This window comes from Hippopotamus amphibius, chromosome 8, assembly GCF_030028045.1.
Source record: "Hippopotamus amphibius kiboko isolate mHipAmp2 chromosome 8, mHipAmp2.hap2, whole genome shotgun sequence".
NCBI classification, from domain to species: domain Eukaryota; kingdom Metazoa; phylum Chordata; class Mammalia; order Artiodactyla; family Hippopotamidae; genus Hippopotamus; species Hippopotamus amphibius.
The window spans coordinates 677,849-695,114 of record NC_080193.1 but is presented as its reverse complement, the minus strand read 5'-3'; positions in this window follow the sequence as shown (position 1 = coordinate 695,114).

The window sequence follows — 17,266 nt, the reverse complement described above, 5'->3', positions numbered from 1 at the left end:
GACCTGCGCCCTCTCGCTGTGGCTGTGTGATGTGCTGAGAGGCCCTGGGACTGCTTTGGTGGACTGAGGGTTAGCAGCGCGACGCCAGCAAAGATTCCAGTGCCCTGTGCTGCTAGACGTGCGCTTTGGCCCTTCCGCTGTGTCCGTGAGTGCGTGTCCCCAGTGGCCACTGCCTTTCCAGCCTGAGGTTCAGATTGGAGCATGCAGAGAAGACCTGGGCCCAATCTGAAGCCTGGGTGCAAGATTAATCAAGTTCACCCAAACCCCAACCAACCCACAAGCCCATGAGTGAGGGAAAAAAAGTAAATGAGATTATAAGCCACAGATGTTGAGGCCGTTTTATACGTAGCATTTTTGTGGTAAGGAAATTAGTACCCAGGGACGATGTATTTCCATAACAAAAAACAAATATGTGGCATTGCTTTGGGACCAGGTGTTGGGTGGTAAGAAATTGTTATACAAAAAAAGGAAAAGAAAAAAAAACCTGTTATACAACCGAGGAAATGAGCTAAAAAAGACACATGCACCCCAATGTTCATTGCAGCACTATTTACAATAGCCAGGACATGGAAGCAACCTACATGCCCATCAGCAGATGAATGGATAAAGAAGATGTGGTACGTATATACAGTGGAATATTACTCAGCCATAAAAAGGAACAAAATTGGGTCATTTGTAGAGACATGGATGGATCTAGAGACTGTCATACAGAGTGAAGTAAGTCAGAAAGAGAAAAACAAATATCGTATAGTAATGCATATATGTGGAATCTAGAAAAATGGTACAGATCAACTGGTTTGCAAGGCAGAAATAGAGACACAGATGTAGAGAACAAACATATGGACACCAAGTGGGGAAAGCGGGGATGGGGGGGGGGGTTGGGGTGGGATGAATTGGGAGATTGGGATGGCCATATATACATTACTAATAAGAAAAAAAAATCAAACTGTACACTTTAAATAGATGCAGTTTATTGTATGTCAATTATATCTCAATAAAAGTCCTTAAAAAAAAGATCTCTGTTATTAATTGACAAATTTGCCTGTGGTAACTGTTATAGGTTGAACTGTGTCCACCCCGATTTTATGTGTTGGGGTCCTAAGCTCTAGTATCTCAGAGTGTGACTGTATGTGAAGATAGGGTCTTTAAAGAGGGGATTACGTTAAATGAGGTCGTTAGGGTGGGGCCCTGCGCCATATGAGAGGAGGAAATTAGGACACGGACACAGAGGAAGGGCCACGTGAGGACACAGGGGAGATGGTCATCTCCAAGCCAAGGAGAGCGGCCTCAGGTCTTGGAGTTGTAGCCGCCAGAGCTGTGGGGGATTAAACTCACTGTCAAGCCGCGCAGTCTGTGGGTCTGCGGCAGCCCTAGGAGCCCACAGCAGCCCTGCCGCAACTCACGGGGAGGGAGAGGCATCTGATGAACCTAACGCAGAGGAGGAGGCAAACGCCGGAAACACGAGCTCTTGCCTCTGGCTTCCCTCCGTCAGGTTCCACCAAAAAAAAAAAAAAAAGGCATGCTCTCAGAAAGAAAGTTACCCATCTGCCTGCTGAATTTAGCAGCAAGCGCTGGAGAGAGTGCACAGTTGCAGCATTGGAAAATGCAGCTATTTCCAAATCAACCAGGTGTGAGCCTGGTCAGGAAGACACCCGTATCCAACACTCGGCACCACTGTACCTCGGTGTGGTTCTGTAGAAGCCCGCCCTGCTCCGAGTAGGCTCAGAGGCATGTCTTGAGAAGAATTTGGGTTGTGGTTTTGGGCGCGTGAAGCTGACGCGTGACTGTGGCACAGGCATCAGGTAGGAGGGAAGCCCACCGCTGTGGTCTGAATGCCTGTGTCCCCCCGAAGTTCACAAACAGGATGGTGCAGGAGGCGGGGTGTCTGGGAGGTGATGAGGTCATGAGGGTGGAGCCTGGGCGAATGGCATTAGTGCCCTCATAAAAGAGGCCTGAGAAGGCTCCCTGGCCCCTTGCACCCTGTGAGAGGTTGGCAGTCTGCAGCCTGAGAGACAAACGTGAGAAATAAACCTCTGCGAAATAAGCCACCCAGTCTCGCATTTTGCTACAGCGGCCCAAATGGTCGAAGCTGCCCACCAAGTTTTTGAGAGAGTGGTGTTGGCAAAAGCACCACGCAGACTAGACTGAAAGGCACTGATGCTGTTTGGGGTAAAACAGACGCCTGGGCCCTGAGCCCCCTGCCGGCTGAGGGTGCAGAGAGGGCTGACCAACACCCCGAGGGCGTGGTCCTTCATGTGTCTGCAGAAGCGGCCAAGCAGAAGGATGCAAGGGAATGTCCTCCTGGAGCAGGTGAATAAAACAATGCAAGGACACGATCTGAAACGCTACACGATACTGTGGAGGAATCACACAGACAGAAGACTGAGTAAAAGAGTCGGACCCAGACGAGTATGTGTTGTATGTAGGACACCGCACAAAACAGGCAAGACTGACTTCTGTGTTAGCAGATAGGGCGGCACGTGTGCCCAGTGGGTGCTGGGACTGGGAATGAGAAGAGGGCACTCAGCGATGTGGTTACTGTTCTGTTTCTTGATCTGAGTGTTGATCATATAAGTTCGGCTTGTGAATCATCAACGAGTTATTCAATCGTGTGATTCGTGGTTTTGTAACAAGTTTCCTGGGATCTGTCCTGAGGCTGCGGTCAGGCTGCCCACAGGGCCTGCGTTGTCTGGAGGCCCAGCGGGACCCTTGGATGCGCTCTGGGCCCCGTGTGTGGGGTCGCAGCCTGCTCCTCTCTGCTGCTGGCGAAAGCCCGCTTCTCTGCATGGGCTCCTTCAGGTCATGCCCGGGTGTCCCCAGAGCGGGTGATGAGTGGAGGGGACAGGAAGATGGAGGGCAGAGGCCCAGTGTCTCTCATAACCGGTGCGGGGGACACGGTACTTCTGCCTTATTGATGCTCATGGAGAGCTGAGCCCCAGCTCCTGAAGGGAGGGAGCAGTGCCGGTCAGCTCGGCTGCTGGAGCAAAGCACCATAGACTGGGTGGGCGGCTGAAACAACAGGGACTTATTTCTCACGGTTCTGGGGGCTGGAAGTCCATGTTCTTGGTAAGGACCCTCCTCCACCGCTTACAGAGGCTGTCCTGCTGTGTTCTCACAGCGAGAGAGGCAGCCTCTCTGGTCTCTGCTTACAAGGGCACCAATCCCATCATGAGGCCCTCGCCCTCAAGACCCCATCTAGATCCAGTCATCTTCGAAGGATGCCCATTGCCCAGTACCACCCATATGGAATTGTCTCAGGTGGTCATGGGGTCTGGGAAGTCCCAAGAGCTTTTGTTTAAAATTTATTTATTTATTGGCTGTGTTGGGTCTTCGTTGTTGCACGCCGGCTTTCTCTCGTTGCGGTGAGCGGGGCTACTCTTTGTTACCATGCGCAGGCTTCTCATTGCGGTGGTTTCTCTTGTTGCAGAGCACGGGCTCTAGGCACGTGGGCTTCAGTAGTTGTGGTATACGGGCTCAATAGTTGTGGCTTGCGGGCTCTAGAGCACAGGCTCCGTCGTTGTGGCGCACAGGCTTAGTAGCTCCACAGCATGTGAGATCTTCCTGTGGGACTGAACCCGTGTCCCCTGCATTGGCAGGTGGATTCTTAACCACTGCGCCACCAGGGAAGCCCCCGAGACCTTTAGTCTGAAGGGCTGATGGGGCAAGTTCCAGTCGCGTCCTAAGGCAGGAGAAGACTGATATCCCAGCTCAAGACTGTCAGGCAGAGAGAGCAGATTCTTTCCTGTTCAGTTTTTTGTTCTATTCAGGCTTTTAGTTGATCGGATGAGACCTTCCCACACTGGGGAGGGCAATCTGCTTTACTCGGTCCACCAGTTCAAATGGTGACCCCATCCAGAAACACCCTGCAGACACACCCAAAATAACACTTCAGATACCTGGGCGCCTTGTGACCCAGCCAAAGTGATGCATAAAGGTAACTATCACAGCTAAAAAGGAATTTGTGGACACATTTTAAAAACCACTATAGCATGTGCACAGGTACCTTTATATATATACGTTAAAAACCTGTTGAGCAAACTAGAACTCAATAATAGAAAGATAACAGGGACATCTCCAAACACTTGGGAAATAAATGACATATTTATAAATATTCAATGGGTGAAAGACAAAGGCTCAAGAGAAAGTTAAAAAATATATTGACTGAACAAAAATGAAAACTAGACATTAAAAAAATTTTTCTGTAGTTTGCAGCCAAAGCCATGTTGAAAGGAAAATTTACAGCAGTAAATACTTATATTAGAAAAGAGGGAGCGACATCAGTGACATGGCTGAATAAGATAACCCTCACTTGTGTGTCCCCCCCAACAGTAACAATTTGGCACCCATCCATCCATGCCCAAATGATACTTTGTGGGAACTGTAGAACCCAGCACCATATATACCAATGGACGCAGGAGGAGTCTTGCCCAGCCATGCACCAGGTAACAGGAAAAAGACCTTGGTTCCGGCTATGGACCCTTCAGTGGCCCGAGAACTGACGCTAGCCCCTCTTAGCCCTGGAGCCCCTGGATAACACCGTCTTAGACAGTCACTCACAGATGAAAGAGTCTTCATGGAAGTCTGGATTTCCAAGCAGAGTAGCTCTAGCACAGTACCGGAGGAAAAAGACATGAGTTTGGATGCACTGGAGAGGGTCACAGGAACTTACCACGTCACCCCTTCCCCAGGGTGGCACAGCTCAGGGCCAAGGGAGACCTTCCCTGCCCATGATTTCTCCTGCAGGGAAAAGTGAGCGTGTTGAGTGAGCACCTGGCTTTCCCAGCTGTGCAGAATGCTGCCAGAGGCCTGCTTCTCCCCGTCCCCGTGCAGAGTACTGTATCATGACCTGTGTGACTGGGGAGCTGGGAAGAGGCTGGGGGAGCAGCAGATAGGACCCTTGGAGGGCATGAAACGTATGCGAACCCTATTAGCTGCATCACAGACTCCATCAAGAAGCTGCTGGGGATGACTCACCCACAGATTTGCCCTCCCCACAGGGCACCCCCGCACTCTGCATGCCTCATCCACTCCCCCCACCCTGTGGCTGGCTCCCCGTGGGCACTCCCAGGGACAGTGCTGAGAGTGAGCTTCGGCAGACAACTGCTGAGCACGCACAGAAGGCCAGGCAAATCTGCAGGCCACGGAGCGACCGTACACGTGAGCCTCACCACCACCCTCGGGAAAGAAAAAGGGAGGCGGTCAGCACCCAGCCTGGTGTGTTGAGGGACTGAGAGAAGGCACACAAGCGTGCGAATTCTGCCACAGCAGGGAGCAGAGAATGTGGAGCAGATATGTCCACAGAAGGGCTGAGAGAGCCTCAGAATCACCAGCAAGGTTGATAAAAGGTATCTTTCCCCTGAGGGGAGCTAGTAAAGATTGGGAGAGGTGACTGCTACTTCAAATGCAAAGACATCAATGCAAAACTTCAAGAAACATGAAGAATCAAGGAAACATGACACCCCAATGGATCATAATAACCTACCAGTAACCAGCCCCAAATATGGAGATCTCAGGTTTACCCAATAAGTGCAAGACAGCTGCTTTAAGGACGTTCAATGAGCTACAAGAAAACACAAAGACAATTCAATGAAATTGAATCAGGAAAACAATATACAAACAAAACGAAAAGATAGCAAAGAGACAGAAGTCATAAAAGCGACCAATTCTTCTGGAGTTGAAGAATTCAATTACCAAAATGAAAAATGATACAGAGGGCACCATAGCAGCATGGACGAAGCAAAAGAAACAGTCTGTGAATCAGAAGACAGGAACTTTGAAAGTATCCAGCCAGTGGAGAACAAAAGAAAAAGAATGAAAAGTGAAGAGAGCCTGCGTGATACATGGGACAGCATCAAGAGAAACAACTGTGAATTACTGCAGTCCCAGAAGGAGAAGAAAGCGATACGGGGGAAGAAAGTTTTTATAAAGAAATAATGGCTGACACTATGGAAAACAGTATAGAGGTTCCTTAAAAAACTAAAAATGGAACTACTGTATGACCCAGTAATCCCACTACTGGGCATATACTCAGAGAAAACCATAATCCAAAAAGAAACATGTACCATAATGTTCACTGCAGCGCTATTTACAACAGCCAGGACATGGAAGCAACCTAGATGCCCATCAACAGACGAACGGATAAAGAAGATGGGGCACACATATACAATGGAATATTATTCGGCCATAAAAGGGAATGAAATTGAGTTATTTATAATGAGGTGGATAGACCTAGAGACTGTCATACAGAGTGAAGTAAGTCAGAAAGAGAAAAACAAATACCGTATGCCAACTCATATATATGGAATCTAAAAAAATGGTACTGATGAACCCAGCAACAGGGCAAGAATAAACGTGCAGATGCAGAGAACGGACTTGAGGACAGGGGGTGGAGGGCAAAGGGGAAGCTGGGAAGAAGTGAGAGAGTAGCACTGACATATATGCACCACCGGATGTAAAATAGAGAGTGGGAAGCTGCCGCATAACATGGGGAGATCAACTCGATGATGGGTGAGGGCTTAGAGGGCTGGGATACGGAGGATGGGAGGGAGTTGAGGGAGGGAGGGGATATTGGGATATATGTACAAATACAGCTGATTCACTCTGTTATACAGCAAAAACTGGCATAGCTGTGTAAAGCAATTATATTCCAATAAAGAGCTTAAAAAAAAGAAAAAAGAAAAAAAAAGCAATAATGGCTGAGACTGTCCCAAATCTGGAGAATTAGATATCCAAGTGAGTGAAGGTCATAGGTCACCAAACAAGCTCAACGAGATATTCTCCAAAACACATTATAATAAAATTATCAAAAAGCAAAGACAAACAGAATCTTAAAAGGAGCAGGAGAAAAGAAGCTTGTAACTTACAAGGGAACAACCGTAAGGCTATCAGTGGGTTTCTCAGCAGGAACCTAACAGGCCCCAAGAAAAGAAAGTGGGATAATATAGTCAAAGTGCTGAAAGGAAAAAAAAAAAGGCCATCCGAGAACTTCATATCTGGCAACATGATCCTACAGAAATGATGGAAAGACAAAGATGTTTCTAGAAAAACAAAGGCTGAGGGAGTTCATCACCACTAGCCCTGCCTTACAAAAAGCCATGAAAGGAGTTCTTCAGGCTGAAGTTAAAGGATATTGGTTACCAACATGAAAACATCTGAAACCACACGGGACACTGGTAAAGTATACAGTCAATTTCAGAATACTCCAATACTGTAATACAGTTGTGTTATCCAGTTAACTCTAGTATAAAGGGTAGAGGACAAAAGTATTTAAAATAACTATAGTTAAACTAATTAGTTAACGAGTACACAATATAAAAAGAAGTAAATTGTGACATTAAAAATATAAAAGGAGGGCAGTAAAAGGGTAGAATTTTTGTATGTGATCAAAGTTCAGTTATTATCAGTATCAAAACAGACTGTTATATCTATTAAATGTTTTATGTAAGCCTCAGGGTAACCATGACAGGAAAACCTATGGTAGATTCACACAGGATAAAGAGAAGAGAATCAATGCATATCACTAAGGAAAATTACCAATTCACAAAGAGAGGGAGAAAGGAACAAGGGAACTACAAAACAGGCAGAAAACAATAAGATTTGTTTGCATTACGTATAACTCCTAAAAATTCCTATTACCTAACAGGGCCTTACATATCAATAATTACTCTAGGACTTCCCTGGTGGTGCAGTGGTTAAGAATCCTCCTGCCAGTGCAGGGGAAATGGGTTCAAGCCCTGGTCCAGGAAGATCCCACATGTTGCGGAACAACTAAGCTCATGTGCCACAAATACTGAGCCTGAGCTCTAGAGTCTGCAAGCCACAACTACTGAAGCCTGTGAGCCTAGAGCCCGTGCTCCGCAACAAGAGAAGCCACCGCAATGAGAAGCCCACACATTGCAATGAAGAGTAGCCCCTACTCACTGCAACTAGAGTAAGCCTCCGTGCAGCAACGAAGACCCAACACAGCCAAAAAAAAAAAAATTACTCTAAATGCAATGGATTAGATTCTCCAGTCAAAAGGCATAGAGTGGCCAGAAGGATTAAGCAAATACTAAGAGATCTGTAGGGAGAAATAGACGATACAATAACAGTAGGGGATTTAAATACCCTACTTTCAACAACAGCTAGATCATTTGGATAGAAAATCAATAAGGAAACGTTAGACCTGAAATATAGTTTATTCCAAATAGATTTAGCAGATATATACAGAACATTCCACCAACTAGGGGCAGAACACACATTCCCTTAAGGGCACACAGAACATTCACCCGATAGCTCACATGACAAGTCAAAACAAACAAGTCTCAGCACATTTAAGAAGACTGAAACCATACCAAGTATCTTTTCTGATCACAATGGCATAAAACTAGAAGTCAATACTAGGAGGGAAGTTAGAAAATTTACAAATGTGTGGAAATTAAACAACACACTCCTGAACAACCAATGGGTCAAGAGGTTTGCCAGTTTTGTTCATCTTGCAGAAGGATTATACCTAAACAAAATAAAGGTCACAAATGACAAGCCCATAGTCAACATCAAATTCAACGGTGAAAGGTTGAAAGCTTTTCCTCTAAGATCAGAAACAAGACAAGGGTGCCCACTCTCACCACTCCTATTCAACACAGTACTGGAAGTCCTCGCCAGAGCAGTCAAGCAAGAAAAAGAAAGACGAGGCCTCCAAGTCGGAGAGGAGTGAGTAAAACTGTCTTTGTTTGCAGATGATATCTTATATAGAAAATCCTAAGGACTCCACCAAAATCTGCTAGAACTAATCAACAAATTTAGTAGTTGCAGGATACAAAATCAACATACAGAAATCAGTTGCATTTCTATACACTAACAATGAAATATCTGAAAAAAAGAGATAAAGAAAACCATCCCATTCATAACAGCATCAAAAACAATAAAGTACTTAGGGGACTTCCTTGTAGTGAAGTGGTTACAAATCCGCCTGCCAATACAGGGGACATGGGTTCGAGCCCTAGTCCGGGAAGATCCCACATGCCACGGAGCAACTAAGCCCAGTGCACTACCACTACTGAGCCTGTGCTCTAGAGCCTACAAGCCACAACTACTGAGCCCACATGCTGCAACTACTGAAACCTGTGTGCCTAGAGCCTGTGCTCTGCAACAAGAGAAGCCACCACACTGAGAGGCTCACGTACTGCAACAAAGAGTAGCCCCCGCTCGCCACAACTAGAGAAAGCCCGCGCGTAGCAATGAAGACCCAAAACAGCCAATAACAAACAAATAAATTTATTAAACAACAAAACAAAACAACCCAATAAAATACTTAGGAATAAACCTAGTCAAGGAGGTGAAGGATCTGTACACTGAAAACTGTAAGGTTTCGATGAGAGAAACTGAAGATGCAAATAAATCGAGAGATATCTGGGTTCATTAATCGGAATATAGATATTGTTAAGATGTCTACACTACCTAAAGCCAGCTTACACTTGAAAGTTACTAAGAGAGTACATCATAAATGTTCTTACCACAAACAAGAAATGGTAATTACGTAAGGTGATAGAGGTGTCAAGTAACCCTCCCATGGTAATCATTTTACAATATATACATGCATCAAACAATCACGCTGTATAACCTACACAGTGTTTTATGTCAATTATGTCTCAATAAAGCTGGAAAAAAAGAAGAAATTTTTAGGTCAGTAATCTAAGTTCCCACCTCACAACCTAGAAAAGGGAAAGTAAAGCAACACTAAAAGAGCAGAAGTAAGGAAACAAGGGCATAGATCAATAAAACTGAAAGTGGAAAATAGAGAAAATCAACTAAACTAGAAGTTCTGGAAGATCAATATGATTGGCAAACCTCTTGCAAGATGCATAAAGAAAAAACAGGCAAGCCACAAAGTACCAACTTCAGGAACGAAATAGGGGATTAAATACGAGTTATCAGGACTAACTCTGTAGACATCAAAAGAGTAAGAATAGTAGCTACAATTCCACAGAAGTACATTTGACAACTTGGATGAAATGGACCAATTCCTCAAAAAAGACAAACTCTAATACCAACCTAATATGAAATAATCTGAGTAGTCATATAACAATTAAAGATGTTGGACTTCTAGTTAAAGAATTCTTGGAAAAGAGATATCTATTGCCAGATGGTTCCAGGAAGAAGTGTACTAATTTGTTGAAAGAGCCAACACCACTTCTATACAATCTCTTCCAGAAAACAGAAGAGGAGGGAACCCTTCCAAATTTATTTTATGAGGTTAGTATTACCCTGTTATGAAAGCTAGACAAGTACTACAAAAAAGGAAACTACAGGTATGAATGTACATGTAAACATTCTTAACAAGGTATTATCAAATGTAATTAAGTCATATATAAAAAGAACTATATACTATGACCAAGCGGGGTGTATTAGGGCTGGTTCAGTGACAGATACCAATCGATGTAACCTACCATACTGACTGGCTAAGTAAGAAAAATCCCATCACCTTATCAATTGAAGTGATGCAGAAAAAGCACATGACAAAGCCCAACACCTACTCAGGATAAAAACTCTCACAAGACTGGGAATACAGGGTGATCTCCTTGACTTGATAAAGGACACCCCCGAAAACGTATAGGCAACACTGTTCTCAACAGCGAAAGACTGGATGCTTTGCCCCTAAAACCGGGAGCAAGAAATCTGCCCTCCTGTTGTCATCTGCTTTTTATTCAGAGATGTTGTAGACCCTAAAGGGCCCAGGACAGTCGGATACACTGCTTCCAAAACAGGGGCTGGTACTGTTGCCTAGCAGCCTCAGGGCAACCCTAGGCCTCATCAGCCACCTGTGCAAGAAAAGAACCATGACATTAAATCACTAGCTAGATTTTCAAATAAAGTGAATGAGGTAAAAAAGGCAAAAAACAAAATACAAAACACACAACAAAATACTGGAAATTCTAGCTGGTGTAATAATGAAGAGGAAATAAGAGGAATACCAACCAGAAAGGAAGAAATAAAACTGTGCCTATTTTCAGATGACACGATTGTCTGTGTGGATAACCCCACAGAATCTCGAGAAACCCCGGGATGGATACGTGAGTTCAGCAAGGTTGCAGGATATAAGATCCACATATAAAAATCAATTATATTTCTACATACCAGCCATGAACATGTGGACACTGAAATGAAAGCACAACATATTTGTAGCTGCTCCAAAAAAACTCTTTGGTGTAAATCTGACAATACAGGTAGAGGACTTGTATGATGAAAACTACACAGTACTGATGAAGGAAATCAAAGATCTAAATAAATGGTGAAGCATACCATGTTCACAGGTTATAAGACTCAACATAGTAAGGATATCAATTTCCCCCAAAACGGTATACAGTTTTAACATAATTACTATGAAAATCCAGGTACTTTTTAAAGATGCAGATAAGCTTATACTACAATTTATATGGAAAGCACAAGCCCTAGAATAGCTAAAACAGTTTTGAAAAGGAAAAAACAAAGTTGGAAAATGACCCAGTGTTAAGCCTTCCTATGTAGCTATACTAATTAAGACAATGTCCTATTGACAGAGACAGACACATAGATCAAAGTAACAGAGTACAGAACCCAGAAAAAGACCCAAACATACTCCACAGATTTTCAAATATTAATAGACAATTATTTTAGGGCAGTTCAGGTTTACAAAAAAAAATTGGTTAGTTAGCACAGAGAGTTCCCATATACCCCAATGCCCTTGTTTTCAACATCTTGCATTGGTGAGGTACGTTTGTTACAATTTATGAACCAATATTAATACATCACCATTAACTAAAGACGAAAGTTTACAGCTTACACTGGGGCTCACTCTGTGTTGTGTGGTTCTCTGCGCCCACCACTGTAGCATTACCCACAACAGCTTCACCACTGTAGGAATCCGTGCGTCACTTACTCACCCACTCCCCTCTGTCCAGACCCCTCCCCCAGCCACAGGATCTCTGGCAACCAGGGACATTTTTACTGTTCTTATAGTTTTGCCCTTTACAGAATGTCATTTAATTGGAACCATACAGTATGTAGTCCTTTTCAGATTGGCTTAGCAATACACATGTAAGATTTCTCCACATCTGTAGAGCCCATTTCTTTTTCTTGATGAAGAATAGTCCAACACAGATGTTCGACAGCTTGCTCATTCACCTGCTGAAGGCCATCGTGGCTGTTTCAGCCTCTGGCAACTGTGAATAAAGCTACTAAAACATTCACGTGTAGGTTTTTGAATGAATATGTTTTAAACTCATTTGGGTAAATACCCAGGAGTGCAATTGTTCAACCATATGTAAGGCTATGTTCAGTTTTGTCAGATGCCCACCAGCACTGAATGAAAGCTCCTGTTGATCCACATCCTGACCAGCATTTGGTGTTGTCAGATTTCTGGATTTTAGCCAACTTAATAGGCATATGGTGGAATTTCGTTGTTTTTTGAATTTTAAATTCCCTATCAACATATGAGCGTCTTTTTACACACTTAAAGCCATCTGTATGTCTTCTTTGGGGAGGTATCTAAATAGATCTTCGTCCAATTTTTAATTGTGTTGCCTGTTTTCCTATTGCTGAAATTTTAGAGATCTTTAAAGAGTTTGTATCTATTACATCCAGGTCCTGTATCAGATAAGTAATTTGCAAATATTTCCTCTGAGTCTGAGTCTTGTCTTTTCATTCTTTTAAAGCCGCACAGCAGGGTGTGCCCAAATACATAAAGAAAAGAAAAAAAAAATTATGCCTGTATCAACTGCATCGCCCAATTGTCCTCCTGGGCATTTATCTCAGAAAAACAAAGATTCATGCTCATCAAAAAGTTTAATAGCAGCTTTAATTGTAATAGCCCAAACTGGAATCAGCCCTGTCAAAGTCCTTCAACAGGTGAGTGGTTAAATAAACTGTGCAGCAAAACCACGAGCTGGTATTCAGTAATGGAAAGGAACGAAGTACTGGTACATAAAACAATTTGAATTCATCTTTAATTATCCTGAGTGAGAAAAGCCAGTACCAATAGATTACATACAGAATGATTCCTTTCACTTCACATTCCTGAAATGAAAACTGCAGACAGAGAAGAGATTCATGGTTGCCGTGGGTGAAGGAGATGATGGAGTGAAAGGCAATGGTGCGGCTGTAAGAGAGCAACATGTCTCCACTTAACAGCAGACTACCTGTTCTTCTCCAGTGTATGAGGAGCATTTCTGGGATAAGCCATAAAACAAACCTCAGTAAATCTAAAGGATAGAATTAATACAAAGTGTGCTTTTTGACTACAATGGAATAAAGTTACATCCATAACAAAATAAAATTGGGAAACTCACAGATATGTGGAAATAAAACAGCACACTCTAAGTGACCAATGAGTCAAAGAAGAAATTGAAAGGGAAATTAGAAAGTAATTTGATACCCCCACAAGAATAATAAATAAATAAATAAAATTTAAAAAAAAAAGGAAAGTAATTTGAGATGAATTAAAACCAGAACACAACATACCCAAACTCCTAGGATGCTCCTAAGGCAGTGTTTAGAGGGGAATTTTATAGCTTTAACCACAAAACCGTCTATCTTAAGACAATGGAAAAAGAGGAGTAAATTAAACCTGAAGCAAGCAGAAGAAAGAAAGATTAGAGCATAAATGTATGAAATAGGGAATAGGAAAACAATAGAGAAAATAAAGGAAACCAAAAGCTGGTTCTCTGTAAAGATCAACAAAATCGTTGAACATTTAGCTATACTGACCAAGAACACAAGAGAGAAAACTCAGATTACAAGAATCAGAAATGAAAGAGGGGACATTACTAATTTTACAGAAATAAAAAGGATTATAAAGAAATAGTGTGAACAATTACATGCCAATTAGTTGGATAACAGATGAAATGTGCAAATTTCTAGAAAGACAAACTATTCTGACAAGTAGAAATAGACAATATAGAAATAGACCTATAAGAAATAAAAAGAATTAATCAGTAATTAAAAAACACCCACAAAAACAGCACTGGCTTATATGGCTTTAGTGCTGAATTCAACCAAACATTAAAAAAAATTATTACCAATTCTTTAGAAATTCTTCAAAGAAACAGAAGAGGAGGGGACACTTCCCAACCCATTCATTCATTTTGCAACACTCTGACACCAAAACCAGAAAAGACCTCACAAATAAACTGCAAAACAATCTATCTTTTGACCACGGACACAAAAATCCTCAAGAATACAGTGACATATTAACAAATTTTTTTTTTCTTTTTTCTGTCTTCATATTAACAAATTATACACCATGACCAAGTGGGATCTTGGAATGCAAGGATGGTTCAATATACAAAAATAAATTAATTAGCATTAGAAGGGAACTTCTTCAACCTGATGAAGGGCATCTATAAAAAAAAACAGAATCAGTATAATACTGTAAGAGACTGGATGCTTCCCCTGACATCAGTGACAAAACAAGGATGCCCACTCTTGCCACTTCTACTCACTGTTGTACTAAAGGGTCTGGCCAGAGCAATTAGGCAAGAAAAATAAAAGGCATCTAGGTAGGAAAAGAAGTACAACTATACTCACAGATGTCATGACCTTACATATAGAAAATTCTAAGGATCCCAGTAAAAGTTATTAATACTAATGAATGAATTTGGCAAGGCTGCAGAATACAAGAGTAATATACAGAAATCAACTGTATTTCTATACACTTGTAATTAACAATCTGAAAGTGAAATTTTAAAAACACTTCCATTTGTAACAGCATTAAAAAGAATTACATAGGGCTTCCTAGGTGGCGCAGTGGTTTAGAACCCGCCTGACAATGCAGAGGTCATGGGTTCGATCCCAGCTCCAGGAAGATCCCACATGCCACGGAGCAACTAAGCCCGTGTGCCAAAATTAAAAAAAAAAAAAAAAAAAAAAAAAAAAGAATTACATAGAAAATTTTTATTAAAAAACTAAAATTTATATACCAGAAACTATAAAACATTACAGAAAGAAATTAAAGACCTAAATAAATGGTAACATGTTTGTATTCATCCACTGGAAGAGATTTTAAGATGGCCTTCCCCAAAATGATCAATAGATTCACTGTAATCCCTATCAGAACTGCAAGCTTTCTTCTTTGCAGAAACTGATAAGCTGAGTCTAAAATTAATATGGAAACTTAAAGGCTCCAAAATAGCCAAAAAAATCTTGAAAACAGAACAATTAATTTGGAGGAGTCACAGTTCCTGATTTCAAAACTTACTGTAAAACAACACTAATCAGGCAGTGTGGCGTTGGCATAAGAAAAGACCTATAGATCAATGCAACACAACTGAGTCCAGAAACAACCCATGTGTCTATGGTCAACTGACTCTCAATGAGGGCAGCAAGACCATTCAATGGGGGAAAGAACAAACTTTTCAGTAAATGTTGGTGGGACATTGGATAGCCTCACACAGAACAGTGAAGTTGGATTCTTACCTCACACCATACACAAGTATTGACTCAAAACGGATCAAAGTTCTGAAGAGCTTCAATGACACTGTCAAGAAAGTAGATACATAGAGTGGGAGAAAATATTTGTAAATCATACATCTGATAAGGAATTTGTGTGTAGAATGTATAAAAACACTTACAACTCAATAATAAAGACAGGTAACCCAATTTAAAAGTTGGCAAAGGATCTGAATAGACATTTCTCCAAATGGGATATTCAAATGGCCACTAAGCACATTAGAAAATGGTCAACATGGCTTGTCACTAGGCAGATGCAAATCAAAGCCACCCACTCAGATGACTATAATAAAAAAAATCAGATAGTAAGTATTGCTGGTGAGGGACGTCCCTGGCAGTCCAGTGGTTAGGACTCCACACTTCCACTGCTGTGGGCTCAGGTTCGATCCCTGGTTGGGGAACTAAGATCCCAGAAGCCATGTGGCATGGCCAAAAAAAAAAAAAAAAAAAATTGTTGGTGAGAATGTAGAGAAATCAGAATCCTCACATGCTGCTGGTATGAATGTAAGACAGTGCAGTCACTTGGAAGGCAGTACAGCAATTCCTCAAACAATTACAGAGCCACACGTGACCTGCTAATCCTACTCCTGCATATATGTCCATGAGAAATGAAAACATGTCCACACAACTTGTTCGCAGGTGTTTAGAGCAGCACTACGCAGTCACCAAAACCTGGAAACAACCCACATGTCTGTCCATGGATGACTGGAGAAGCACAGGGAGGTGTACCATACCATGAGGTATTAGCTGGCCATAAAAAGGAGTGAAGACTGACACACGATTAATCTTGTGAACATTATGTGATGTTAGAAGCCCGTCACACAATACAACAGTCTATGACTCTGTTTACAGGAAATACTGGAATAGGCAAGCCTGTAGAGACAGAAAGTAGACGGGTGGTTGCTTAGGGGTGGCAGGGACGAGGGGATGGAGCACGACAAAGGGCACGGGGTTCTTTCTGAGGTGATGAAAATGTTCTAATGGTGACTATGGTGATGGTTGCACATACGTGTGACTATCCTAGAAACCTCTGAATTGTACATTTTAAATACGTGAGTTACATGTTACAAGAATTTTATCTCAGTAAAACTGTTTTTTTTCTTAAAGGGAAACATGATATCCTTGTGATGAAACATGTTATGTATCTTTAAAAACAAAAACAAAAACCTAAGAGTGGAATACATGGATCCTCTGATGAGTGTGTGTGCAGGGAACCGTCAAACTATTTAAAGCAACTATACTATTGCGTCTTCCTGTTAGCAATGTATGCAAGCCCCTGTTGCTCTACATCCTCAGTATTTTCTATATATTCTTAAATTTAAGACATTCTAGGGACTTCCCTGGTGGTCAAGTGGGTAAGACTCCACGTTCCCAATGCAGGGGACCTGGGTTCGATCCCTGGTTAGTGAACCAGATCCCGTGTGCATGCCACAACTAAAGATCCCGCATACCACAATGAAGATCCTGCATACCACAACTAAGACCTGGGGCAGCCAAAATAAATAAATATTAAAAATTTTTTTAAGACATTCTTTTTCTTTTTTTTAAATAAACTTATTTATTTAATTCATTTTATGTTTTGGCTGCGTTGGGTCTTCATTGCTGTGTGTGGGCTTTCTCTAGTTGTGGCAAGTGGGGGCTACTCTTTGTTGAGGTGCACGGGCTTCTAATTGCAGTGGCTTCTCTTGTTGTGTAGCATGGGCTCTAGGCACATGGGCTTCAGTAGTTGTGGCATGTGGGCTGTGGGCTCAGTAGTTGTGCTTCATGAGCTTAGCTGCTCCACAGCATGTGGGATCTTCTGGGA